At 43.8% G+C, this 27024-nt stretch overlaps 1 long non-coding RNA gene across 6 annotated transcripts; it reads left to right on the top strand.

Moving 5' to 3' along the window:
* Window positions 1–5312: 5312 nt before the first annotated feature.
* Gm36709 lies at window positions 5313–19604 on the top strand. 6 transcript variants are annotated; one of them, XR_880267.2, is made up of 4 exons: window positions 5313–5480; window positions 11035–11372; window positions 16414–16523; window positions 19455–19604. It is a non-coding gene; the product is annotated as a predicted gene, 36709 (long non-coding RNA). The 6 variants fall into 6 exon arrangements; XR_880268.2 differs by lacking the exon at window positions 19455–19604 and adding an exon at window positions 8287–8707 and having other exon boundaries at window positions 16414–16593; XR_880269.2 differs by lacking the exons at window positions 5313–5480; window positions 19455–19604 and adding exons at window positions 7482–7584; window positions 8287–8707 and having other exon boundaries at window positions 16414–16593.
* The last annotated feature ends 7420 nt before the right edge of the window (window positions 19605–27024 follow it).

Below are 27024 nucleotides of genomic sequence, written 5' to 3'. Positions count from 1 at the left end.
ACACACACACACAGCACAGCACATGCACCTATTTATCTACTGATAGTCTTCCTCTCCATATACTTCAGCTTATGCTCCAAACGTTAGCCCAGGCTAGCTGAGCATCTGGCTGGTAATGGATGTTAAATAACATTTTAAAGACATATTGGGATTTGACATTGAAGTTTAATTTGGCAAGGCAAATGGAAACACCATTCAGAAGGAAAAAAAAAAAACCTTGAGTTATTTTGGCAAATAGGAAGTTTATTTTGAATTGTTGGGATTTACACTTGGTAGTAGATATTAGTAACCCCTGAGTTTAATTTTTGTGTTGTTGTTTTATTTGAGACAGGATCTCATTATATAGTCTGGGCTGTCCTAGAATTTATTATGTAGATCAGGCTGGCCTCAAACTCATAGAGGTACAGCTCTCTCTGCCTTCTGGGTGCTGGGATTAAAGGTATGAACCACAGACCTGGAAATTTTTAATTTTATTTATTATTCTTGTGTGTGTGTGTGTGAGAGAGAGAGAGAGAGAGAGAGAGAGAGAGAGAGAGAGAGAGAGAGAGAGATGGGGGAGGTGTATGCATGTGTCATGGTGTATATGTGGAAGCCAGAGTCACACTTGGGGAGTCAGTTTCTCTTTCCCTCTTTACAGAGGCTCTGAGGATCAAACTTGGATTATCTGTCTTGTTTGCAAATGGCTTTACCTACTGAGCCCTTGGACTTAATGTTACATCTTTCATGTTGCATTTTACGAATCATAAGTAGTCATACATAGACATACAGATACGCTTCTGTTGAAGAACACATAGCAGCATTTGTCTTTACAAGAAACAGAAATCTTTGTATTTGGAGCTCTGAATGACTTTATATTTTTTTTCCTGTGCTCATTTGTACATCAAGCTATAAAGTAGTGGACTCACAGTCCAAAGTCTCATTGAACTAATTGCTTAACGTGTCCAAAAACTTTATTTACTTCACAAGCAGAGACTTTGACCATATCATTACATAGTTAGCAATAGTTTAGACTTTAAAACAAAACTATTCTCAATAATGTCTCTTCTGGGTTGGGATCTCATTAGTGTCCAACAACAAGGTCTCAGTAGAAAAACACAAGTGCCTTTGCTCCTAGGATAATAAAGCTAGCAGTGGCTATGCAGGCAATTTGCAGAGGGTTAAGGAAGCATGTTAAAGGGCCTCATGGGCATAAATACAGGTGTCTAGAAAGTCCCGTCAGAGGCTTGGAAGATAACTCAGTCAGTAAAACAAGTGCTTTGCAAGCAAAAAGACCTGAGTTCAGTATGCAGAACCCATGTAGAAAGCCCCGTGTGATGGTGCTTGTAACCATAGCAACACTGCCATGGAGATAAGAGAGTCTCTGGGGACTCCTCTCACCAGTATGGTCAGGGTCAGCAACAGGCCTTCTACCAAAAGCAAGGTTGGGGAGTACAAGAAACAACACTAGTGGCCTCTAAATACATGTGCATATAGGCTCCTGCACACATATAAACACACATACACATGTGACAGAAGCAGCTTCATGTGTTTACCGGGATCCTCTGTTCATAAATAAAATTTCCTGGAAAATGTATCTGTGTTAAACCATCTCTACGTATCTTAAGCAACCATTCTTAACCTTCATTGTATGTTAGTCTCTCAATTCTTTAAAAAAAAAAAAACAAAAACAAAAACAAAAACATCAAGACCCGGGGTCTTTGTCTAGGACAGTGGAGATAGCTACTGATAATACAGTCTTTTTTTTTTAAAGAACCCATTTTCTGTGAGGGTCAAGATCCACAGCCCCAGCATGCCAAGTGTTTACCTATGTCATGTACAAGTCCTTGCATTTGTCATATACATCTCTCTATTGCTAAAGTGAGGCTCCTTTCTATCCCCTTCTTTCTGTGGAATTCAGTTCCTGATCCCTTGTGAATTCCTTCCTGAATTTCACTTACCTGAGCTGCTACTGAGCTATACTTTGTGGTTGATATTTTACTGGACTTCTTGAAATTAAAAAAAAAGGAAGAAAGAAAGAAAGAAAGAAAGAAAGAAAGAAAGAAAGAAAACAAAACAACAAACCGACAGAAATTTGTAGTTTAGTAAGTCTGAGATACGAGGTTATAAATAAAGTAACAAAGGAGAGGCACTGTGTTTCCTTGCTTGTAAGGATATAATGATAAAAATGGAAATACCTCTGGCATGCCAAAACAAGTGAGCACAAAACAGCATGGGGCACGCTGACAGCTGCAAACAGCTGAACGTCACCAGTGCAGAACAGTTCAGGTGATGAATAGGAGAGAATGTGGCTGGAGGGGAGTGGGAACTAGATCAAAAGCTCTCTGTAATGAGTTTGAACTCATCTTGAAGTCAGTAAATGGTAGGTACTAGGTCAAGTTGGTATTTTGGAAAGAAAATCAACAACAGCGTACTGGACTCATTAGAGGAACAAGATATTTTAGGGAGAGAAGGGAATCAAAAGACAGACTGCAGCGTGTGTGTCACTAAGTAAATTTATCATTTTGTAAGATCATCTTCTACTCCACTCTCTAGCAGTAGCATCCAATCTTCTGATACTGGCATGACAATAGACACACACACACATACACACACACACACACACACACACACACACACACACACACACACACACACAAATACAAGAAAATCTCATAAAGGTCCAAGTAAGCTTATGATTTTCTGTTAGTCTGCTTCCTAAAGTACTCAGCACTGGGGAATTTTCTTGGTCTTAACATGTGGCAGTTGGGGAATTTCTACCACAAGATCATCTGCAAAAAGGGTTGTTTTTGTTTCTTCCTTTCCTATATATTTTATGTTTGTATCCATAGACCTGAGGTACCCTCAACCTTGATCAGAGAAGATTCTTTTTGCAGTGGGCAAAAGTCAATGGAGAGATGTATCATTTGTCAGTGACGAGAATGAAAATCCTGAGTCCTCAGCTGGAGCTGGGACATCTATATCAACTCTCCTCCATATCAAAGCTCTGGGAATTTAGGAAGAGACAGAAGAAAACTTCCCCAGAGGATGGGAAGTTGTGCTGTAAGATGCCATCTTATGGACATGATGTTGTGTTGTGCAGCAGTTTCCTCTTAGAAATACTTCATCCTCTAGGGAAACTCATTAAGATAGAAAGAAAACTACTCAAAGTAGCTCAGGAAGTCTCTGAAACTGACAAGATTCACTAGGCCCCTCCTTCTACAAAAATATGTAAACAGAAAAGACTATTGAGAAAAGACCTTTTCCGACAAGACAAGCTGCAAAGAAGACTCTCAGACAAGCCTAGAAGCTGGGAGGAAGCAGAGATCAACCAAACAGAGAGAAGCTGAGCCACCTGGAAAGGACATTTCAACTCCTTGAGCTGCCTGCAGGCTGTGCAGTGTGCACCAGTTTTCCAGCATTGTAAGCCCTCTTCAAGGCATTTCTGTGCCTGTAAATAACCCTGCACTTACATTCCTGTGTGTGACCCCTCATTGGTTCACCAAGTTAGAGTTTGGTATCATCCATACTTTGGTCTCTCATGGGATCCCTATCTGGGGTAAGTAAACATATGTGTTGTGTCTCCCCAGTCTTGCCACACAACATGGCTAGTGCAATCACAGACTCACAGCAGCTTCGGTTACTGGCATGAGACTTGCAGCCAACCAATCCAGCAATTCCAACACAAAAGGGGGAGGTGCTTTCCGGGCCCCACCCATTTCTGAAGAGTTATTTCTTGGCAGGTGGTAACTCCTGGGAAAGGAAGACTCGTTCTTCTTTGAGGGTGTGGCCTCTGATAGTTTTCCCATGCTCCTGTGGATGACCCCTGCACCCATGCTCATATGGGCAATACTAATTCCACTTAGTGAGATGGGACATGTCATTGGGGCAATATGGTGTCAACTCAAAACGAACATACAAACAAAAAAGAGCCCTTACCTTAAAAGGAATAAGAGATAGTTTATTCTGGAGCCATTTTAAATGACTATGCCCTGGGAACATAGATTTAGGTTGCCCTAAACTTCATATTCCAACATGGAAGCAGTTTCGTAAATTTTTTTTTACAGTTGTACAGAATTAAAATGTTTAAAACACATTGGTGGTTACATTAGAGAGGTACTTACAAGATGGGGAAAGCTGTTTTCTGTCCTTTGGACATCTTTGATGACATTCTTAGTCTGGGGTTTGGTGGAAGCTAGTGCTCTGCTAAGTTAATAGATTTCAAAGGGATTTTTTTCTTATCTGTTAGACACAGGGTGTTAGTTAGGCACAGAGGTAGGCAATGAGGTAGTTCAGGTGGTTAAGCGGTCCCAGGTAAGATAATTGGCAAGATTCTAGCCTTTTCACATCACTGTAGTTCTGATTGGTCAACCAGGGAAGTGGTCCTCCAATTCACAGTGGAGGATGCTGGGGGGAGGGAAGGGTGACTATGATCATATTTTGTTGTATATATGTATGAAATTGTCAAGAATACAAAAAAAATGAGACAGCATCAAACTATGTAACCCTTGCTAGCCTGAAGCTCACCATGCAAACTCTGATGGCTTTGAACTCAGAGACTGACCTGCCTCTGCCTCCTGAGTCCTGGGGTTAAAGGCGTGTGCGGCCACATAAGACATTAATTTCCTAAGCTCCACTTTACCAGTGGTTTCCAGAAAGCATATAGAGTCCTCAAGGAACAACTGGCTCATAGCCAGTGCTTGCTCAAATGTAGCCCCCATTAACAGTCTTCTTATTATAAACACCTCAGATGTCTTACACAAAAACACCTGAAATGCCTGCCCAGATCACACACTCAAAACAGCTCTAATGAGGCCCAGGGAACTGGTACTTGTCACTAGACAGCACAAAAGAACAAAAGATGAAAGAAAAGAACTATGCTTCCTTTTCTGTTACTGAGAGACGGTGAGAACTTGCTTCAGCAGTTGGATACGGAAGCTTGTTAAATTTATATATATATATATATATATATATATATATATATATATATACGTGTGTGTGTGTGTGTGTGTGTGTGTGTGTGTGTGTGTGTGTGTGTATAAGCATGGCCACACTGCTTACATGTCAAAGTCAGAAGATGAATCTCAGGAGATCTGGGGATGAATCTCAGGTCCCTAGGTTTGCAGCTCACGAGCCTGTATCTTCGGAGCCATCCTGCCAGCCATTCTTTACTCATAGGTTGGAACAGAAGGCAGCTGGTCACATTATATCTGCAGTCATGAAGCCATGAACAGGAAGTGGGAGCAGGCTAAACATCCTCAAGCCCCACCCCTAGTAACCTTCCACTGTAAGACGCCGCCTCCTAAAAGGTTCTAGAACTTTCCCAAAGAGCACCACCAGCTGTTCAAACACATGAGCCTAGAGGAGACATTCAAGACACAGTGGACCCCATATAGTAGTATTGGAGAGAATTCAAGCCACGATGGATTATGTAAACTGGTTACTTTGAGAAACTATGACACAGCATCACCTTTCGTAAGGGGACTTTTATATACAATGTAAAGGTCAGTCTGTTTTCTAGTGTCTTCTCTTCTGTACCAGGAAGGGGTGCCTATATCACTAGAGACACTGGACACTGAACCAGACATGGTCTAAGTCTGCCTCACGAACCTGATGTTTGATTCACAGAGACCTTCTTACACGTCTGTCTCTTCCATGCCTCTCTTCCACACTTTTCTTTTCTTTTCTTTTCTTTTCTTTTTTTTTTTTTTTTTTTTTTTTTGTCTCAGAAGAGGGGTGGTATTAAGCCCGGAGTTTTAACTTTTTTCTTTTGAGATTCATTTACTGGAGATAGATTAACCTCTCTGAGATTCCTCCGTGTGTTTGTGAGATGTACACGTTAATCAACTTCTGGTTTCCCTTGCTAATCTACCCAGAAAGTCCCAATTAAGAATGATAAAGGGTTAGAGAGAAAATTCTTTTTCCTCCCCTACATGACTAATGCTAATTCCGTGGTCACATCCCTCAAGGCCCCAGCTACCTCTGGGTTCTAAGCCTGAGTTAAAAGATGAGGACTACCACACAGGAAAGTTCTTTAATCTCTTCCAACTCAGATTTTTAAGCAACTCAAAATAGTTCAATATTTAGTACTCATCTTCAGGTGGGCAGGCAGAGAGAAGAGCCCCACACACTGGGTGAGTGAGGGACGGAGAAATTCCTCTGTCCCTCACTCTCCCTTCTTCCACACATAGATGATAACACTTGAGATGCTTTTATAAAGTTTCTCTTTTTTTTGATAAGCATAAAAATCTCACACCCTTGTTTTACAGTATTTGAATCATAATCATACATTTAAAACTGACCAGAGTGTCACTAAAGGGCACAGAGTCTCTTTTGCAGGTTCTTGGTCTTGTGGATAAATTATTTTTTTTAAAGTCACTGTGATGGTTTGAATATGCTTGGTCCAGGGAGTGGCACTAATAAGTGTGGCCTTGTTGGAAGAAGTGTGTCATTGTGGGTGTGGGCTTTAAGACCCTCATCCTAGCTCCCTGGAAGCCAGTCTTAGGAATGAGATGTAGAATTCTCAGCTCCTCCTGCACCATGCCTGCCTGGACGCTGCCATGCTCCCGCCTCGATGATAATGGAGTGAACCTCTGAACCTGTAAGCCAGTCCCAATTAAATGTTGTTCTTTATAAGAGCTGCCTTGGTTATGGTGTCTGTTCACAACAGTAAATCCCTAACTAAGATAGACACAGAAGGGAATGGAATAATATTAGAGTTAGGGAAGGCAAGAACAGGCAGGCATGCCTGGAGTCTCAGCGGCTCCTGTGATGGGAGACGGGAGGAGGAGGAGGAGGAGGAGGAGGAGGAGGAGGAGGAGGAGGAGGAAGAGAGAATTGGCCTTTCTGAGTTTTAAGTCAGCACAGATGAGTACACACAGTATGGTCTCATTAAAGGAATGCTTATTCCTCCCATCTCTTCATCTTGTCCTCAGACGTGTCAAGTTTCTTTCCATCTTTTAATTCTAGGCAGCTCGTTATGATTGGAAAATAGGAGTCCTTTTTAAGACTGAAGGGGTCTCAGCACAAGGGAGGTCCCTGCCCAATGTAGACAGCACCTGCTGTCATGTATGTAAAGGTACTGCTGGCCCCCAGAACTTTTCCATTCCTAAAGGCTATCATTATCCATGGTCATGTAACCATTCATATCTGAGTGCATATTCATGTGCCTCTAATGATGCCAGGCAAGGCAGTGGCTGTACAGACCCCTTTCATTCTCGGTATTCCTACCTAACAGCCCTTCTCAGGGACAATAATTAAAAGGAGAAAAAAAAAGATTGTGAAATGTCCATATTTTAAATGTTGGCTACATGATATTGGTAACTAATAATAATATCATCCATATCAAGGACAAAGAAAATCAAATCTATAGGAGGCTGATTTGTTTTGAGGTTTGGGCATTCTTTATGATGTGTTCTGAGGTTTCAAAATGGCGGCCGGGTTGATAGTTTTTAAGTCACAATGGGCTTGGAATTTACAAAACTCATTACACAGGAATTACAAATGGTGCTCATAGGAGTCAAGTGTTCTTGTAAGACACGGGCTGTGCATTGTGTCACTCTCTGGATACTTGGAGGAAGATTTCCAGTGAATAGAAAGTCAGCCAAGGTCTGTAATGTAACATTTTGGGCTGGAGAGTTGGCCCCGTGAGCAAAATTCTTGATAGAATGGGTATGAGGAACTGAGTTTCATCTTCATAACCCACATTCATAAAGAAAATTAACATTAAAATTAAAAAGCTAGGTTTGGTGGTACATGGTTGTGGTCCCAGCACTGGGAAGCAGAGACAGGATTCCCGGGGAGTGCTGGTCAGTTACACTAGCCTAGTAGGCAAGTTCTAAGCCAGTGAGAGACCTGTCCTGTTTTTAAAACTGAAGTAGATGGTGCCTGAGAACACGTGAGCTTGTCCTCTGAGCCACACCCAACCATACATGCCTGTATAAAAATATGCACAAGACAAATTCATAGAAAAGGAATCGCAACCAAGTGAGCGCACAGTTTTCATTTTGATGTATAGCCTTGCATTGCCTTCTCTTGGAATTTGGCAGAGATTCTGGGATTGCCTTTAGCTGAGCCTCTGACAACTTCACACTTATCACTAACTTATAAGACAAATACTGGCTAGTTAACTCGTGATGTCTCGGGCGCGTTTCCCGCGGTGAACACCAGATGGCAGAACAGCCCCCGCTATGTATGCTGTGAAGCCTTACTGATGAATGTAAGACTCACAACCTCACTGGGTTATGCAGTCAGTCAGTGAAGCTGGCTAAGGACGAAAACGGTAATGCCTGACAGTGCAGTTTCTCTCAGTTACTTGAAGGAGCACTGGAAAGATCCTCCTGTCTTGTTCCTGACATCTTCCGGGTTACCAGGCTCTACCTTTTCTTCAGCTGAGAGGAGGAAGTGCGAAGAGCATAGAGAAAACAAGTTAGCGAGAAATCCCTTGGAGTTGGTCTACTTGTGAAAGCGGCTTATTTAATTCATGTTGCTGCAACAAGGAAATGCACGGACGTATGCGTATCATGTAAGAATGTTTCTTCAAGCAAATAGAAATGAATAATTAAAGTGAATGTATTTACTGTGGCAAGACTTCCGTTTGGCAGAAAACCAGCAAACCAATTTCACAGCAGAAAGATGGCGATCTCCCCCTCCCCAGAGAACGTGCTGCTTAAACAGAAGAGATGCAATTAGAGTTATACCTGCTTTGCAACTCATGAATAGACTTTAAGATGTGAGTACAGATAGATACTCATATCCTACCTATCACTAATGGAGAAAAGACCCAGGGACAGACACACACACACACACACACACACACACACACACACACACATACATACACAGAGACATATTCACTATATATATTCAATATAATTTTCACTTGTAAAACCTGTTTTAGTCAGCAGTTGAAGAGGGTAGTTTTTAATCAATGCATCATTCTCTTAAACAGCATACAGGTAAGAAGTTAAGGAAGTCCCTGGATCAATAGTCACAGCTACAGAGTGTATTTATTACTATCCCTGAGCAAGTGACAGATGTCTCATAAAGCCTCCAAGCCTAGATGCACTTAACTCTAGGGACAAAATCATCTACCTGCTTTAGTTCTCTAAGACACAAACGCTCTAGAAGCTGAACAGCAAAGGGCCCAGCCACAAAGCAGTAAATTAAGCTTTATGAGGACCTACTAAGTGCTAGGTGGTCCTCACTTGCCATCTCAGACAATGTTTATTACAATAAAGATAGCAGGGTATGGTGGTGCACACTCTCAGTCCCAGCGCTGGGGAGGCGGAGGCAGAGGCAGGCGGACCTCTTGAGTTCAAGTTCATCCTGGTCTACACAGAGAGTTCCAGCCCCGCCAGGGCTGTAGCAGTGAGACTCTGTCTCAAGAAAGACAGAAAAAAAAAATGTTTCATGCATGTTTCAGAGAAGGAAGCTATGGTTGACCACAAAGTAGCACAATTACTGAGTGGACAAGCAGAGATCTGTATCTTAATCTATCCCGTGTCATGGATCAGTGGTTCCTAGCAGTCCGGCCACCCAACGTGAACATCAGGCACATGACCAAGGTAGCCTAGAAATGCAGGTTCCACACAGGCACCAACCTATTTCTACTGCATCAGAAACTTTTGGAGTAAGCTCAAGCAATCTGATTTTTAAAGATGTGTGTGTGTGTGTGTGTGTGTGTGTGTGTGTGTGTGTATTCTTGCACGTGTAGCTATGAATACACTTGTATGTGCCTTTGGAAGCCAGAAAACAACTTCAGATGCCATTCTGCATGCACTGTGCCATTGTTTTGTTTTGTTTGTTTGTTTGTTTGTTTTTGTTTTGTTTTGTTTTGTTTTGAGACAGGGTCTCTTGTTAACCTGAGATGTGCCCATTAGGTCAGATTGCTGTTCTCGTTACTGTTTCTATTGCTGTGATGAAGCATCATCATGACCAAAAAGCAAGTTGAGGAGGAAAGGAGTTATTTGACTTATGCTTCCAGATCATGGTCCGCTATTGAAGAAGGGCAGAACAGAAACTCAAGCAAGGATGGAATCTGGAGGCAGGAACTGATGCAGCACTCAGGAGAATGGAGTTGGGTGAGGTGCTGCTTGCTGGTTTGCTTCCCCCAGCTTGCTCAGTTTGCTTTTTTATAGAACCCAGGACAACCAGCTTGGAGATGGCACCACTTACAATGGGCTGTGCCTTCCCCACTGATCACTAAATGCTCTATAGCTGCATCTCATGGAGGCATTTCCTCAGCTGAGGCTCCTTTCTCTCTGATGACTCCAGCTCATGTCAAGTTGTCTCACAGAACCAGCCAGTACAACTGGGTAGCCAATAAGATGTTGGTAACCACCTGTCGCCATTGTCCAAGCACTTGAATTAGAAGCACACGCCATGCCCATCATTTTTAAAACACAAGTTCTGGGGACTAATCTCAAATCGTTTGCCTTACTGACTGAGGCATCTCCCCCGCCTTGCGGGATAGAATTTGTTATTGTTATTTTCACACCAAACAGGCAAACACAGAGGATAACCAGGCCATTTGTTGATACTCCCAATACCAGTAAGAAGCAGTTTATACTTTAGTCTATCTGACTCTGAGCTCCTGGAAAGCTCTGCACTATCAGAGCTGTGATAAGTTTGTGTCTATCCTGAGGGTCCTCTCCAGCCATAATAAGCTGGATGAATGAGGACAATGAGAGACAGAGAGACAGACGGAGAGAGATGCATCTAGGATCTCAGTGAAGAGAGGCAGAAGTTACAAAAGCAGCTAGACCCAAAGACGGTAGCCAACGCTAGTAAAAACGTTGTTAAACATTTTAAGATTGCATTGCTTTGTGATTAAAACAAACAATAGAGCTTAACTTTAAAAAAAAAAAAAAAGGCTGAAGGTCTCCTGGAATCTCCTGTAAGATTAAACATCAACAGCTCTTGGATCTGTCATTGCTTTAAAGGGTGTGGTTATGGTAGATGGAGCGCTCCACAGTGTTCGTGATGCTCCAGGAAAGTCTATAGAAGGAACGCCTACAACAGAGATAGAATTACAGATTTTTTTCTCTCTTGAAACAGGATCTCAGTCAAGCCTCAGACTCACAGCAACCCACCTGCTTCACCATCCTCCGTGCTGGGACTATAGGTGTGAGCTACCAGACCCTAATCAACACTGCCTTAAATGAACTGGCAAGCGCCACTCTTCTTGCACACTGTTAAGTGAATAGGTGACTTGAACGGAACAGTGACAAGTGGGACACTTAGTGTGACAACCAAGACAGGTCCTCAGTGACTAAAGAGCAGCTGATATAGACACACTGGACAAGGGGAAGCTCAGATCCTGGGTGGAAAGAGTCATGGCATATGATGTCATTCGACGTCACCATGCAACTTTAGAACGGCAGCCGTTTACAGCTGTGAGTTGTTTGCTTTGGGCAGCTTGCATCTAATATTTTTATTTATTATAGGTAACTAAATCCAGGGGAAATGAAGCACAAATAAGGAAAGACTATTGTGTTGTCTTATAAAGATGCTATCATTTGCTTATAATAAATAGGGAAGAACAGTCATTCAATGTTATAAAGTCAAGATCTTTTTTGTTATTTATTTACTCAGAGATTTTACTGTAAACCTTCTGGAACCTTCATAAAGAAAGCTTGTCTATGTTTCCATAAAGTAAGAAAAAAATAAATAGTTTCAGTGCAGAAAGAAAGAAGGGAGGGGCTGCAGAGATGGCTCATCAGTTAAGAGCACTGACCGCTCTTTCAGAGGTCCTGAGTTCAATTCCCAGCAACTACATGGTGGCTCACAACCATCTGTAATGGGATCTGATGCCCTCTTCTGATGTGTCTGAAGACAGCTACCTGCATACAATAAACAAACAAACAAATAAACAAATACGGAGCGAGGAGAACGGGGAAAGGTAAAGGTAACAAGAAAAAGATGGGACATGGCTCAAAGGGTACTTGACATGTAAGTGTCAGGACCTGAGTCTAGACCACATAAAGCTGAGTGCAGGAATGCATCTGTAATCACAGACCTGCTACAGAGGGATGGGAGGCAGAGACAAGAGAAATCCAGGAAGCTCATGGACTAGAGTCTGGTGTATGCAGAACAGAGTCACAGGAGACCCTGTCTCGAACATGGTGGAAGGCAAGGACAGAACCCCCAGGCTGTTCTCTTACTTCCATAGGTGCAACATGGCACACACACACACACACAGAGGCGGGGTAAGAAAGAAGCTGCTAAATAAGCAATGAGCTGGCTTTTGGTGGTAGGTATAATTCTGTTATATTCGTCGGGGGTATCATTGCCTCAAACCAAGTTGATCTTGGGTTCTTTAGTCTCTAGAAGCCATCTTGGTGTAGTTTCAATGTTTGCTGAAAATGCATGTTAGAATTTCACATCCAGCGCAATAGTATTGAGAGCTGGGGTCCTTATGGGGTGATTAAACCTTAGGGTCTTAGTATAAGATTAGTGCTCTTACAGAAGGGATCAAGAGAAAGTTTGGTCCCTTTTTATCTTTCTGCAGCACTTACCCTGGCCACCAAGTGAAGATGCAGCCATCTTGAAAGAGAGAGTTAGTCCTCTCTTACAGACCCTGCTGGGCGCTGGGCTTCTCAGCCTTGGCAAATGTGAGAAATGCATTTCTGTTGTTTGTAATTATCAGGTTATATCACCGGGAACTGTCTAGGATATATTGTTTCTTCTGGCTCAGTTTTACTGTTAGAAGGACCTCCTGCTACCTGTAGACTTGGTGAGAAATGAAGTTCTGAGGTACTGATTCAGTTCCAGCTTTATGAAAAGGGCCTGGAGCTTAGACTTAAGTAGCCAAGGCTCCTTATTTAGCAGGATGCACCTTTTATCTGCTGCAGTTTGCTGCGGAGGAAGTTCAAACACTATCTGTGCCATGTTGCTACTCTCGATTCAGCTACTTAGCAGAGGTTCTGGGTGTTTGCTTTTTATCATATTCCAGAACTGGGGTCCCAACCCATGATCTTGTGCTTGTTAGGTGTCTTAGTTAGGGTTTTACTGTTATGATGAAACACCATGATCAAGGCAACTCTTATAAAGGCAAACATTTAATTGGGGCTGGCTTACAGTTTCAGGGGTTCAGTCCATTATCATCATGACAGGGAACATAGGTTCATCCAGATAGACTTGATGCTGGACAAGGAGTCCAGTGTTCTACTCCTTGATTGAAGGCAACCAGGAGGAAACTGACTGTCTTCTGCAGATAGCCAGGAGGAGGCTCTTTCTTCTGCACTGGTCAGAGCTTGAACACTAGGAGCCCTCAAAGTCCTCCAACACAGTGACACACTTCTTCCAACAAGGCCACATCTCCTAATAGTGACACTTCCCATGGCCTAAGCATATTCAGACCATTATAACAGGCAAGCACTCTGCCACTGATTTAAATACCCAATCCTTCCAACTAGGGTTTAAACTTCTTAAAAATAATTTAAGCGTTTATGAAAGTTTATATGTAGAGCATACACTCATAGGCCCTTATCCCTCCTCCTCTCTCTGAGAACTCTCTGCCCCACCTCACAGAGTTTTACTTCTACTTTCATGCCATACATGCAAACATGATTTTATGTATGTGTATACTATCTAAGAATCACAAGCGAGGGGAATCAGATGGTATTTGTCTTTCTGGGGCTGACTTAATTCACGTAACTGGGTCATCTTCAGCATCATCCATTTTCTCAAAAATGGCATGATTTTATTCTTTCAGTGGCTAACAAATATCCCATTGTATAGATGTACCTGTACCACATTTCCTTAATTCTTTCCTCTGTTGGCTGGTTTTATTGCCATATGTGCTGACTTGAAGTCTTTTGGGTAAACATCCTGGTGCCTCTAGGGCATTTGGAAGATCTACTGTTTGTTATTTGAGGAACCTCCATATTGACTTCCATAGTGGTTGCTGGCTAGCTTACATTCCCACTAGCTGTGTGCAGGAGCTTTTTCTTCACATCCTCAATAACATTTGATGTTATTTGTTTTCTTAATGACTGCCATTTTGATCAGAGGAAGACGTAATCTCAGTGCCATTTGTGTTCCTCTGAGGGCCAATGACTAACGAGGATTTTTTTTTTCTTTCTGGATTATATCCAGCTTCCATAATTAGACACAAAACGTGAGCTAGACAATTATCAGAGTCTCGGGTGTCTAGGAGGTACACAGATACTTTAAGAGACTGACAACAGAGACAGGCCAGCTGGCCCAGGATGGGGTTCTGTGCCATAAGCACCCCTAAACTGTGGGATCCCATTTATTCAGATTCCTGTTGGGTCTTGCTTGAGTGGTCAGTGAAAGTTCACTTGGGAAGCAAAGAGCATTCCTTCTGAAATCAGACTGGGCTCATTGCTGGTCTCTCTGCTTGGACCGAAGCATCAGGATAGCACTTTGGAGGTGATTGATCTAAAGAGCCATCGAGGTTGGCTGCTGAGCTGGTACAGTGGTAGCCAATTCAAGGGAGCCCCTTAAGTGGGTCCTACTAGCAATGAGACATTCTAGTACCACCCAAGCAAGACCCACCCACGAGATGCAGACCACAAAGCAGCAGAAGTTTCCATGTGGATTGGCTTAAAGGGAGATGGGGAGAGAAAAGAAATTGAAGAGATAGCTTACTGTGAGAAAAGATCCGCCCCCCCCCCCCATGGAAGGTGGTTAGATTTTTTTTTCTCAAAGGCAGTTACTTGGTTTTTATTTTTAAATTTTATTTATTTAATGTTTCCATTTTGTCTATCAAGGGTTGTTAGCCCAGAAAAGTCTCACATTTCCTGAACCTTCTTCATCCCCTTTGTGTTGGTTGCTTAGCCAGCTGTGTCAGCGCTGTGTCCAACAGAATGAGCCACAGTCAACCACCTATATCAGGGATAAAAGATGGAAACCATCTTGGCCAAGTGTGTTTGCCAGCCCAACTGGGGTCTTGGTGCACCCTTTAAAAAAAAAAAAAAAAGAATTGCCTTGCTAAGCTACGTTTGCCTTGTTGTTGTATTCCTTTGTATAACACCAAGATTGAGATTATTTTGTCCATTTCTCACACCTCCCTAGAGCACTGCTCAGCTCCAGGCTCAGTACTTGTCCTTCTGCCTCTGGATCACTATCAAGCCCTTTCTTCAATCTCCTTCTCAATGTCAGTCAGGGTGATCCAGTGCTCCAGGAACAGTGCTCGGTGCCCCGTGCTGCTTCTTAGGCAGGTATCAATACTGTAGAGTAGAAACACTCTCCTTTCCCTTCCCTCTGACAGGCACTGAGATCACAGAAATCCAGCATCTTGCCCAAGGTGATGTGGCTGATTTGAAGATGGAGCTGGGATTCAGTCTCTGGCACCTGGACTCTAGAATCTACTCTCTAGATCAGCCTCCTCCCCCCCAACCCCACCCTGTCTCCCACCCCTTGACTCTTGCTAATCAAAGTGTAGTTTCCAGGACAGGTATTGGGTATGGGTATCTTCCATCATCTGGCAGTTGGCAGAAAATGAAGAATGGCTAGGTGTGCTCATAGACTCACAGACTAGAGAGTGGTTAGCAGGGTCAGGGAGCAGGGTGTAGGGAGAAAGGTTATAGGAAAAGATTGGTCAGTGGGTACAGTTACAGTCAGACTGGAGGAATGGGCTCTGGTGTTCTAGTGAACTGTAGGTGACTACAATTAACAAGATCATATTGAATATTTTAGCATAGTAGAAGAGAAAAAAATTTAATGACCTCAATAGATGAAGTGGTCTGTATGCCAAATACCTGTACTTTATTGTCTCCCTGCCCTGTGTGTGTGTGTGTGTGTGTGTGTATCTGTCTCTGTCTCTGTGTAGGTCAGAGGACAATCTGAGGTGTTGTTTTTTGCCTTCCACTTTGTTTGAGACACTTGGTTGTTAGTTGCTGAATACAGGCTAACTGGCCTGCAAGGCTCTGAGCATTCTCCCATCTCTACTTAGCATCTCTCCTCGGGTGCTCAGAGATGATAGACAGACGCTACTGTGTCTGGCTTTACATGGGATCTGGGGATCCAAACTCAGATCCTCACACTTGCTCGGCAAATAATTTGGCCACTGAACCATGTGGGCACACATCAAGATATCAATCAAACTGCGCCCATAGACGTGAATAATTGGCCTGTATCCAAAGTGAAAGCCAGCTTAAGGGAAGGGATGCCATCTCTTCAGTCCCTCTGCCCTGCCCAACACTGAGGGGGCATTTGATTCCTGTGCTTGCTAAGCCGAGAACAAGATCAGTGTACCTTGTGCCTGCTTCCCACTGCTTCTCCCTTGCTCTCCATCCACTCCCATCCATGACCACACCCTGCCAGCAAAGTGCTGGAGTGATGGAAACCAGGGAGTCCCAGAGGGAAGAGTGGGATGGGTGCATGCCCAGCTCCAGGGTGAGGTCAATACTCAGCTAGGGCCCATTACTTCTGCAAACTTGAAAATGACTTGTATCGCTACTTTCCCAGGCTGACAACGTTTCCTGATGTTAATGGGTCTGAGTGCTCACCACTGCAATGTTTTTCTCCAATGCTCCAATCAGGATCAGAACTGCTTACCACTGATCTCTGCTTCTCAGGTACCCTGAACAAAGACGACATGGCACTTATCTCTCTGGCTGAGAATAAACATTCAGCTGCAGAATCAAAGAGCTCTAGTATTGGTCGAGGGTCCTAGGGGTCAGCTTATCTCAGGGCTCCTAAACACAGAGAGCCATAGAACCATCCCTAGGTCTCCGAGGGCTCTCCTAAGATACGTCTTTTCAGGCTTCTCTGGGTTCAGTGAGTTGGACTCTGCTGGGGGAGATCTTTTAATAAACTTTCTATCAAAATTAGCTTTGGCACCTTGTTGTTTAGCTGTACCTGGGTACCTCCAGTAACACAGAGAGAGCTCACTCCCTAGCCAGGAAGCTAGTTGGATTGTTGGCAAGATTTTTTTTCCAGTCCTGTGAGCCTCAGTGAGGGTGACCCCTGCCTCTTGGAAATGCACAGTGATATTCTGATTCCCACGCTCTATGATGGTTGTGATGCAGGACTTAAATGCTTCCAAAGGCTTGCTCTTCTACTGTTGGGAGGTGGTAGTACCCATAATAGGCTGGGTTTAATGAGAGGAAACTAGACCACTGGGCTCATGCTCTTGAAGAGATATGGAAATCTCAGCCCAGTCCTCTCTCACTCTACTTCCTAGACGCCATGTTGAGAACAGCTTTTGCTCTACCACGAGCTCCAAGCCATGATATTCAGCCTCAGTCCCAAAGCCAACAAAATGAGCCGAACATAGACTGAAATCTCTGAAACCATGAACCAAAATATTGAGGTTCTTCAGAAATACAACAAAGTAGGAACAGAGAGGGTAACAGCGAGAGGAGAGAGGAGCTGTCTTTGTTCAGGACCACGTACTATAGCTTTGATGTATAGAGTTCACTTACGGAAGTTGCTTCTGCATTGAAAATGCTGTTGTATCTGATTTGATAATGCCATGCCTGGCTACACTGATGGCCAGAAATTGAAAGGGTACCTCATATAAATGGAAGCATAAAGTTCTTTTGCAACAGGGTTATGTCATTATAACTATCTATCTATAGTATATATTATATACTATATATAAGTATATAGTATATATATACTGAATATCTTTACAGTTCACCTATGTTTGTAGTATGCATTGGCACTCCATTCTGTTTCATGGCTGATATTCCTTCTGTATAGATATACCACAGTTTATTTATTCATCCATCCGTTGAAAGACATTTGAGCTGTTTTCATCATTTGGCTCTTTATGGTGTGCACTGCTATAAATAGTCATATATAAGCTTTTTTGTAGCCATATATTTTCATTTTCCTGGGAACTTTCCTAACTGTCTGTTTTTAAAGGACACCATGATAGTCATTATGTACCAATCCTACATGGTTGCCCAACAAGCCGAAAGCCCAACACCAGCTGTAAGCAGCTCTGAGACTTGGCCTTGATTTGTGTTCAAATCGTTGCCTGTCTTAGTTTCCTCACTGTTATTTCAAGGAACCAGTTCCAAGCTGAACTCCCAGTATGCATCCCTCTGGTTCTTTGTTCAGGCCACCCAAAATAAGATAACGATTAGAATACGAAAACCTGTGTGTTCTAGCATCGTTCTGTTGCTGTGATAAAACTCTGGCCAAAAGCAACCTAGAGGAGGAGAGGGTTTGTTTCAGCTCACAGGGAGGTGATGGCAGGAACTTAAGCAGGAACTTGCAGCTGAGATCATGAGGGGTAACTGTGGGGAGAGAGTGTCGCCTGGACACAGCAGGGTGACCGCATATATGAATGCATGGTGGTTAGGATAGGATGCATGAGGCCTGTGTAAGCCACAGCCAGACCAAATCCCAGCTTGGAGAGCAGAGCCAGGCACCCCTAGCCCTGGAGTGACTGACAGCTGTAAACTGCTATGGAAGCAAGGGTCCATTTTCTCTAAGAGTGTAGCCCCTAACCCCCTGTAAGTCAACTGTACTCTAGTGAAGGACAACAAATCAAAGAACATTTTGGACAGCATGAATTGATCTTGAGGGTTTTTGTTTTATTTTTGTTTTGTTTGACACAAAGTTGGGTGGGTTTTAAAGTGGGGTGAATCTGGGAAGTACTGGGGGGGGGTAGTGAATATGATAAAAAAAAATGTACGAAACTCTCAAAGTACTAATAAAAAGGAAAGAAGCCATGGAGAAATGCTGCCTGCTGGCTCACTTGCAGACCCATCCTTGGCTAGTTTTCTTATACAGCCTAGAACCACCTATGCAGGGGATGGTGCCACCCACAGTGGTCTGGGCACTCCTATGATTAACAATCAAAATAATCCCCCTCAGATATTCCCCCTGGCCAGTCTGATATGGCCAACCCCTGGATCTCGAAGTCTTAGCTTACTCTGGGTTGTGTCAACTTGACAGTTAAAACTAGAGGGCCGTGAGTTTCCAAGTCTGTTCACCTGTTCTCAGGCATCACGGAGGAAAAGCGTGGTCTCTTCAGTTTTTGTAAAGGCAGATGGGGTCAATGGCATTAGTGGAGGAGAGAAGCAGTTTGTTGATGGTGTGGGATGCTATCAGGAACCCTTCTAGCCTATTTTTTCCCACCACAGCCACGGAGAAGTGGCTGCTGTCAAAGAGGATGGTGACTTGCTTGGGGTTGTCCAGTAAGCAAAGGACAGACAGGCTGATCTGAAGCCAAGTTTGTGGGTTCCAGCAGCTCTACTCTTTAACTTCCTCCTCCTGCCAGCCTGCCCTACAGTGCTCCTCTCTGCAAGAAAGCAATTCCCTAATGGCACAGTGTAAGAATGTCTTCTTGGCTCTCCATCCTACCACAAAGGAAGCCAATGCTGTTTCATTTTGGTTTTTTTTTTTTTTTCACTCCTGCAAATTTCCCATTCCTGGCAAATGGCTAGATGGCTTTTCTTGTTTTCCCTGGATAGAAAGCAATTTCCAATTGCTTTTCAGCAATCGTCGATTGAACACGCACCTCTGTTTCTTGTTCTCTCCCACACGGACAGGCTGCCTCTAACACAGCCCTATAGGACAAGGAGTGTCTCTGTTGAAGAGTAAGGCACCGTTTCCTGGTTGAAATTCAGCATACATGCCTCAGTGGTAAATGCTCTAACACGAAACATCAGGCGTGTCTACCTGCTGCTGTGCACTGCTCCTGGGGTGTTGGCCATAAAACTGAAAAACTTTCAAACTGCTGTGAATCAATTGCTTCACTCAAGACCCATGACATGTATGTTAACCAAAACAAACAAACAAACAAACAAACAAACAGAAAACAGAAAAATAGTCTGTACTAGCAATGGAGAAAATGAAGACACCAAGATTTGGTGGGAAGAATAACTGAATGGAGTGGAAAACCCAAGTTTGAGTCCAGGCTCTGTCTTTTTCTCTAGCCCTTTGAATCTGACTAAAGTAATTGATTTCTCTGAAGCACAGAATGAGGTTTTGGTGAAGATTGAACCAGACTATATTTACGAATGCTTTCTATAAATATTATGGGGCTAATGAGGTGGCTCAGCGGGTAAAGGTGCTTGCTATAAAAGTCTGGGAACCTGAGGTAAGTTCTGGAACTCAAATGAAGGTGGAAGGAGGGAGCCGACTCTACACAGTTGTGCTCTGGCCTCTGAATAAGTGTCCTGGCACATCCCCCCTGCCTCCCTCCACCACTAAATTTTAGGAAAGGTTAGGTTTGTCATTACTGTTTCTACAAAAAGGCTATAATATATGTTTCTATTTTCTGGCAGAGTAGGCTGATATCTGGAAGACAGGAAAACTTAATAGTATCTTTGCAAAAAGAAACAAACAAACCAGAAATCAAAGCATTGGCTTACAGACTCTATCACCTGAATAAAAAGACTATAGGAGCTCACTAAAACCACATATAAATCCCAGACAGCCTGGATGCTTTAAAGGGCTACATCTCCAATGCTGGCTCCACAGTGAAAAGTGGCAGATCCAGCTAGTGACTTAGTCAAAGTACAAATTCTCAAGTCCCACCTGGACCCATAGAATCTGGAACTCAGAAGGTTGCACACTGTAACCTATATTTAAGAGGTGCTAAGGTGAGATTTTGGTGGCTGAGGTATGACGGCTGCTTTAATACGAAGCCTCGGGGATAGAGGTGTCATTTAGCTGGTAATGTGTTTGCTTAGCACACGTGAAGTTTGAACTCTAGCACCTTGCAGCTGGGTCATGGTAGCACGTGCCTGGAGTGCCAGAACTCAGTGGGTAGAGGCGGGAGGGCTGGAAGTTCAAGGTCACCCTTGGCTACAAAGAGAATTCAAGTCCATCATCGAATATAAGAGACCCTGTTTTTTAAAAAAGAAAGAAAGAAAAGAAAATATGCAACCTCAGTTGGTCTTAGCACAAAGGAGGTAGGTTTTACTGCTCCCGAATTATTGTCCAGAAAACAGAGGAGGCTCAGAAGAGAAGTAGACATTATTCAAAGTCTCAGGAATTTGCTTGACTGCTACAAGCCTCCTTACCCCTCTGCCCACTGCCTTCTAGAAGGATTACGTGTCTAAAACAGTCCTTCCAGCAGCTGACTCAGTAAGCTGGCACACACTTCCAGCCTAGCCAGTTGAATGACCACAAGGTATCAGGAAGATGTGTCACTAAGCAAACAATCCCCGCAGAGAGATACACTGTGCCACAATGAGTCTCTGAAGCCCAAAGTTCCAGCTCTGGGGTGGGGCGAGGCAGGAGCGTTGGGGGGATGGGGGGATGGGGGGAGGGGGGGAGAGGGGGAGGGTGTGTGCCACAGGCGTTCCCCAGCAACCTCCAAGGGCATATCTTTTCCTACTTGGCTCTTCACTATGTTAAACAAACAACTACGTGGCCCTGACCTTGCAGAAGCCCCACCCGCACCCCCCAGAGTCTGATCTCAACCCTGCCTGAGAATCCAGGCTTACTGCTTTTCCAGGGATCTCCACTGAGCATGTGGGCCTCTCAGCTCTCCCCTGAATCTTGCCCATGTGGAAACCTGTGCATTCTCACCCTGCTTCAGCTAAGAGGAGCCCCAGAAATCTGGCTCCTCCTAAGACAGGTCAGACTCTCCTCTGCCCATCCTCTGCAGCTTCAGAGTCTCTGGATATGTCATCCAGTGTGCCAGAAAAGGCGATTAGGAGCCGTTCTCAATGTTTTATGCAGAAACCCTCATCTCCCCAAATGCATTTTCCATTTCACTTCTAGGGAATCCCCAAACCTACAGTGACAACAATCTATTCGACACTTCCACTATACCCATGTTGTGGAAGTGAGAGAGCTCCCCGTCATTCGGGAGAATGTCCTCACTGATCGCAAGTCTCCAAAGGCCTGGCTGGGTGAGGGAAAGGAACTTTTAGAAATCGGGGCTCTGTTCAAGCCACCAAAGAGCCTGACTGGTAGGTGTCTAGGCTACTCTCTTTTCTTCTGCTTCGAGCTCACTTCTAAGCTGACAAAGCAGTTGGAAGTACCGTGTTTCAGCCTGGATGAGATACCTCTCCAAAGAAAACAGGAAGAAGGGACAGATGACACTGGGTAGCAGTTACTAGCACTGGTATTTTAGAAAGCTACTGGAATAGTGAGTTGTGAGGTGAGAGATGGGGACATCACACAGACGATTAGAAGCTCAAGTGATCTGTGGATTACAGTGAGCAGTGATCTTTGGGAGGATGCGGTCACTAGAGTGCAGGTCTGGAGCAGAGGACAGCTGACAAGGGTTAAGGAAGAGAAGATGCAAGAACCAGGCTTCTCTAGAGTGTTTCCGAAGAAAGACATCTGGGCAGGCAGCTCAGTTGACAGAGTGCTTTCTCTCAGCGCTGGGTCCAGCAGAACACAAACCAGCTGTGGTAGTGCACATCTGTAATCTTTCTGAGCCATCTCTCCAGACCCCAGCTCCCTGTTTTCCAAACCCACAGTGTGATGCAGTACACACAGGGAGATCCCTGGAGCCCCCAGCTGGCCAGTCCAGCTAACTGATGAGCTTTTGGACTTAGAGGGAGGCCCTATCTCAAAATAAGGTGGAAAGTGGGCAGGAGACAGTTCAGTGGTTAAAAGCACTGGCTTCTCTTCTAGAGGACCCCAATTAGATTCCCAGTCCCACATGTTAGCTCACAAGCATCTGTAGCTACAGTTCTAGGGGATCTGACATCCTCTTCTGTCCTTAGATGGTACCAGGCGTGAATGTGGTGCACAGATATACAGATAGGCAAAAACCCATACCTGTGAAATTAAAAAATAAAATGGGAAGCAACAGAGCAAGGAACTTTGCATTGACCTCTGACCTCTAAAACAAGATGTTTGCTCCACATACATTATATATGCACCATGGGCACATGGAATTCCTGCTTCCATCTAAGTGTGTAAAGTCCAGGCCTTTCTTTTGGGTGTTACAGGCTGCAGAAATCCTCAGAAGGAAGAGGCCGAGGGCGGGTGAGGCTTGCAGGCTGTCAGGGTTCTTAAGCCTGTGCAGGTGGGCAAACCTCCAGCTGCTCAGACAGAGGCTCCAGGGACACCCAAGCAACTTTTCAAAAGTGACGGTGAGCAGGAGCCGCACCACAGGCTTCTGTTTATGGACTCTCAGACAACAGACTACAGAGTAGCAACTTTCACAGCAAGGTGACCCTGGGAGAGCTTCTAATAGTCTTGGGAGTTTTCTGTTGTTACTGTTTCAATCTGTTTTGTTTGGTTGGTTGTTTTTTTGTTTTGTTTTGTTTTGTTTTAGAACCGTGCCTTGATATGTAGTCCAAGCTGATCTGGTTCTCCCAATATATCCCAGGCTGGCCACAAATTCATAGCAATCCTCCTGCCTTGGCTTGCCAGGTCTAGGGATGGTAGGCATGATTCACCATGCCCCGTCTATTGCACAATGTATGATTCTTGTAAAAAGTGATGGTGAGTTTGGTCCTGAGTTGTATTAGTTGGAATAAAAAGGGGGGAAACCATGTGGAATGAATACTTGGAGACTTCTGGGGTCGCTCTCTGTGCGTCCAGGCAGGTTGAATGCATGACATTTAGCGAGGCCTCCCATTGATGGTGGAGCTCTCTCATGATGTACTTTATGCCTTGCATGGTGTCGGGGCCTTCAGTCCCAGCTCTTGGTATTAAAGTGTTGGGAAGCAGAGGCAAGTAGATCTCTTTGAGTTCCAGCCCAGCCAGGGCTACATAATGTGATTCTGTCTCTACAACAAAGCATCCAACAAACTATATTTTATGTAACAAAAGAGGTGGTATACTTATTATCTTATCACGAGATACCCCTTACTGAGCCAAATGAAAGTTTTTCATTTTTTGAGACAGGGTCTTATTTGTTTATTTTCGAGACAGGGTTTCTCTGTGTAGCCCTGGCTGTTCTGGAACTCACTCTGTAGACCAGGCTGGCCTCAAACTCAGAAATCTGCCTGCCTCTGCCTCCCAAGTGCTGGGATTAGAGACAGGGTCTTATGTAGCCCAGATTGGCCTCAAACTCACTATGTAGCAGAGGATCTTGATACCTCCATTTACTGCAAACTATTTTATCAACGAATATTGATTAATCACTTCTGAGACCAAGGAGATATGAAAAATGAATTATTATATATGATTAGTAGTGTTCATAAGCTGAGACTGTTAGTTTAGTTTCACATTTCTGGTGGAACACACTTATGAAGGGATGACACACAGCCATTGGTCGGTAGGCATGTATAATGTGTAATGATTAAGGCAAGGTAACAGACCCATTATCCATCTTTGCCTCAGATGTGTGCCATGTCTGGGTTGAAGACATTCAAATCTTCTCTACTAGCTACTTTGAAATATTCAGCTAATTATCACCCAATAGAGGCTGGGGAGATGGCTCGGTTGGTAGAGTACTTTCCTGGCAATCATGAAGACATTGTATTGCCCACTTGTAATCCCAGCACTGGGAGGGAATTGACGGGTGGATACGCAGATTCACTGGCAAGCCAGTAAGGCTGTTCCCCAAGTTTCAGGTTCAGTGACCCTGTCTCAAAACAAAGCCAAGGTGAAGATGCCCAAGGTTGGCTCTGTCCTCCACATGCACATATAAGCATATGTACCTTTGAGTACGCGGGCATCCATTATGTACACACATATTGTTTTCGACCAGAGTTATCCCACAATACTGTAGAACATTAGAATTTATTCTTCCTACTGCACCATTGTACCCGTTCACTGTCTTCTTTCCTCTCCATCCACCCACCATGAGGGCAACTTCAGCATCCACACACGAGGGAGCTCATGCAGTATTGGTTTTACTGCACATGACTTCTCAGTTAACACGATGTCTTCCAAGTCACTCCAGAATGCTGCAAATAGCAGCACTGGAAACTTTAAAGCTGAACAATATTCTATTTCATCTATCAACGGACACTAGATTGATTATGTATCTCATCCATTGTGGACAGGGTTGCAAACAGCCTGTGAGATCAGCCATTCCCAAAACGTGTTTAGTTCCATTACTTTGGATGTCTATTATGGAATGCGATTCCTGCATTACACGGCAGTTCTACTGTCTTTAAAGGGACCCCATACTATTTTACATAATGGCTGAAGTATTTTATTTTCCTACCAACAGTGTATGAGGGTTCCCCTTAATGGTTTTTGTTTTGTCTTGTTTTGTTTTGTTTTGTTTGTCTTTCACTTCTAAAAGAAATTTGAATCTAGACTTCATCTTGTAGAACAAATACTTTCCTTATGTATAAAAGACTATGTATAGGACAAAGACTTATCTAAAGGTTACCTCTGGGGTGGGGAGAGACAGATAGGTGAGGCTGTCTATTTAATGTACTTGTTACATTAAGTCCGCTTATCTGAGTCTGCCATGTGGGTATGGTTTGAGTATCTCCCAAAGCTTCGTGTGTTGGAAGCTTTGCACAGAGTGCAGCATTGCTGACGAGGTGACACTTTAAAGAAGGGGCACTTCAGGCTGGGGATGCGGCTCAGCTGGTAAAGTGTTCCCCACTCCAACATGAGGACCCAAGTTTGAACCCTCATCTCCATAAAAGGCCAGGCACCAGGGTAGATGCTTGTCATCCCAATGTTGGGTATGGGGAGATGGGCAGACCTGCCCAACTAGCCTCATATCCCAGGGAGAGGCCCCATCTCAAAAGCAAGCAAGCAAGCAAGCAAACAAAAACAACAATCACAACAACAAAACAACTAAACCCAGCACTCAAGATGCAGAGGCAGGTGACTCTTTATGAGTTTGAGAACAGTCTGATCTACGTGGTGAGTTTCAGGCCAGCCAAGCCAAGGCTACATACTGAGACCTCCCTTCCTCCCCTCCCCCTCCCCCCTCACACACACACAGAGCATGAAACGATGCTCAAATTTGACCTCTGGCTCCACATGCGTGTGCACCTCAGTCATTAGGACCAGTGAAGTAGGAAGGGGAATCAGAGAGTTCCTGACTTTGCTTCTGACTCGTGCGTTACTCTGCTCACCTCTCTGTGCCACAGATATACATGAAAGATGAAGGGGAATGATAAAGTAATGGTCCTAAAATAACTTAGAGAAACCACACACACACACACACACACACACACACACACACACACACCCAAGTACCTGGATGTTTAGGGCAAAAGCCACATGGATTTTAATTCTGCACTCTTGTCTGAGAGGTTCTGGCTTGAGCATCCCTGTTTTTACAAACAGCAGAGATGCTTCCAATATAGGGACTTAAAACCCAGGGCCCATGCTTGTCAGATGAACAAGGACTCCAACTCGAACTAGATACATCTGCTGTCCTGGTTCAATATCTTCTAATAAATAGGAATCTATTTTTGCATACTCTTGCAGACAATGGGGTTGCAGCATTCAGAGAGAGCATGAGAGGGTTTTCCCACACTCTACAAACCCTTCCTTAAAATTACACATTTATGCCTTCCTCATAGGAAACAACAGGAGGCATGCTGGTGGTTGTTAGGCAATTTCATATTATCAAAGGGCTGTTTTAAAATGGTGTTTGACACTTCAATCTAACCTAACGTTTTCTAGACACTGGAGCAGACAGCAATGGATATAGGTACACTTATTTTAAGAGACTCTACATGTGGGTGGGAAAGGACAGAGACTGATTAATAGCCTGGCTGACAACCTCCAATTTCACAGGATCCAAAAATGGGATTGGCCCCTAAGACCCTCATTAAATCCAGAAGGATGAGAGGGCAAAGAGGCAACTTTGCCCTCCCAGGGCTCCCCCAATTTCCTGTGTGTGCTGGGGAGTTTTGCAAAAAGCTGGAAGGATCCTGGCACACACTGGCACGTGCGTGGAATGCCAGAGGCAGAGGTGTAGAAGAATTTTAGGGCAGCCTCGGCTACATACCAAGTTTGAAGCTAACTTAAGCCACATAATAAGATTTTGTTTCAAAACAAATGCAAAATAAATGACAGTTTAAGGACTGCCCAAAGCAAATTTAAAATGCAAATGAAATCTAAGATCAGGTGAGGGAACTGACATAGTGTGAGTTTGGTCAAAGGAGGGAGCAAGGGTACTTGATTCCATTTAGGGTTTTGAAGGCTTGCTTTAGCTCAACTCAAATAGAATGGAAGTTTCCTAAGAGCAGGAATTCATTTTAGTAAATATTATGTCCC

The sequence above is a fragment of the Mus musculus genome, chromosome 11 (genome assembly GCF_000001635.26).
Source record: "Mus musculus strain C57BL/6J chromosome 11, GRCm38.p6 C57BL/6J".
In the NCBI taxonomy this organism is placed as follows: domain Eukaryota; kingdom Metazoa; phylum Chordata; class Mammalia; order Rodentia; family Muridae; genus Mus; species Mus musculus.
This window is presented reverse-complemented; position numbering and strand designations above follow the sequence as displayed.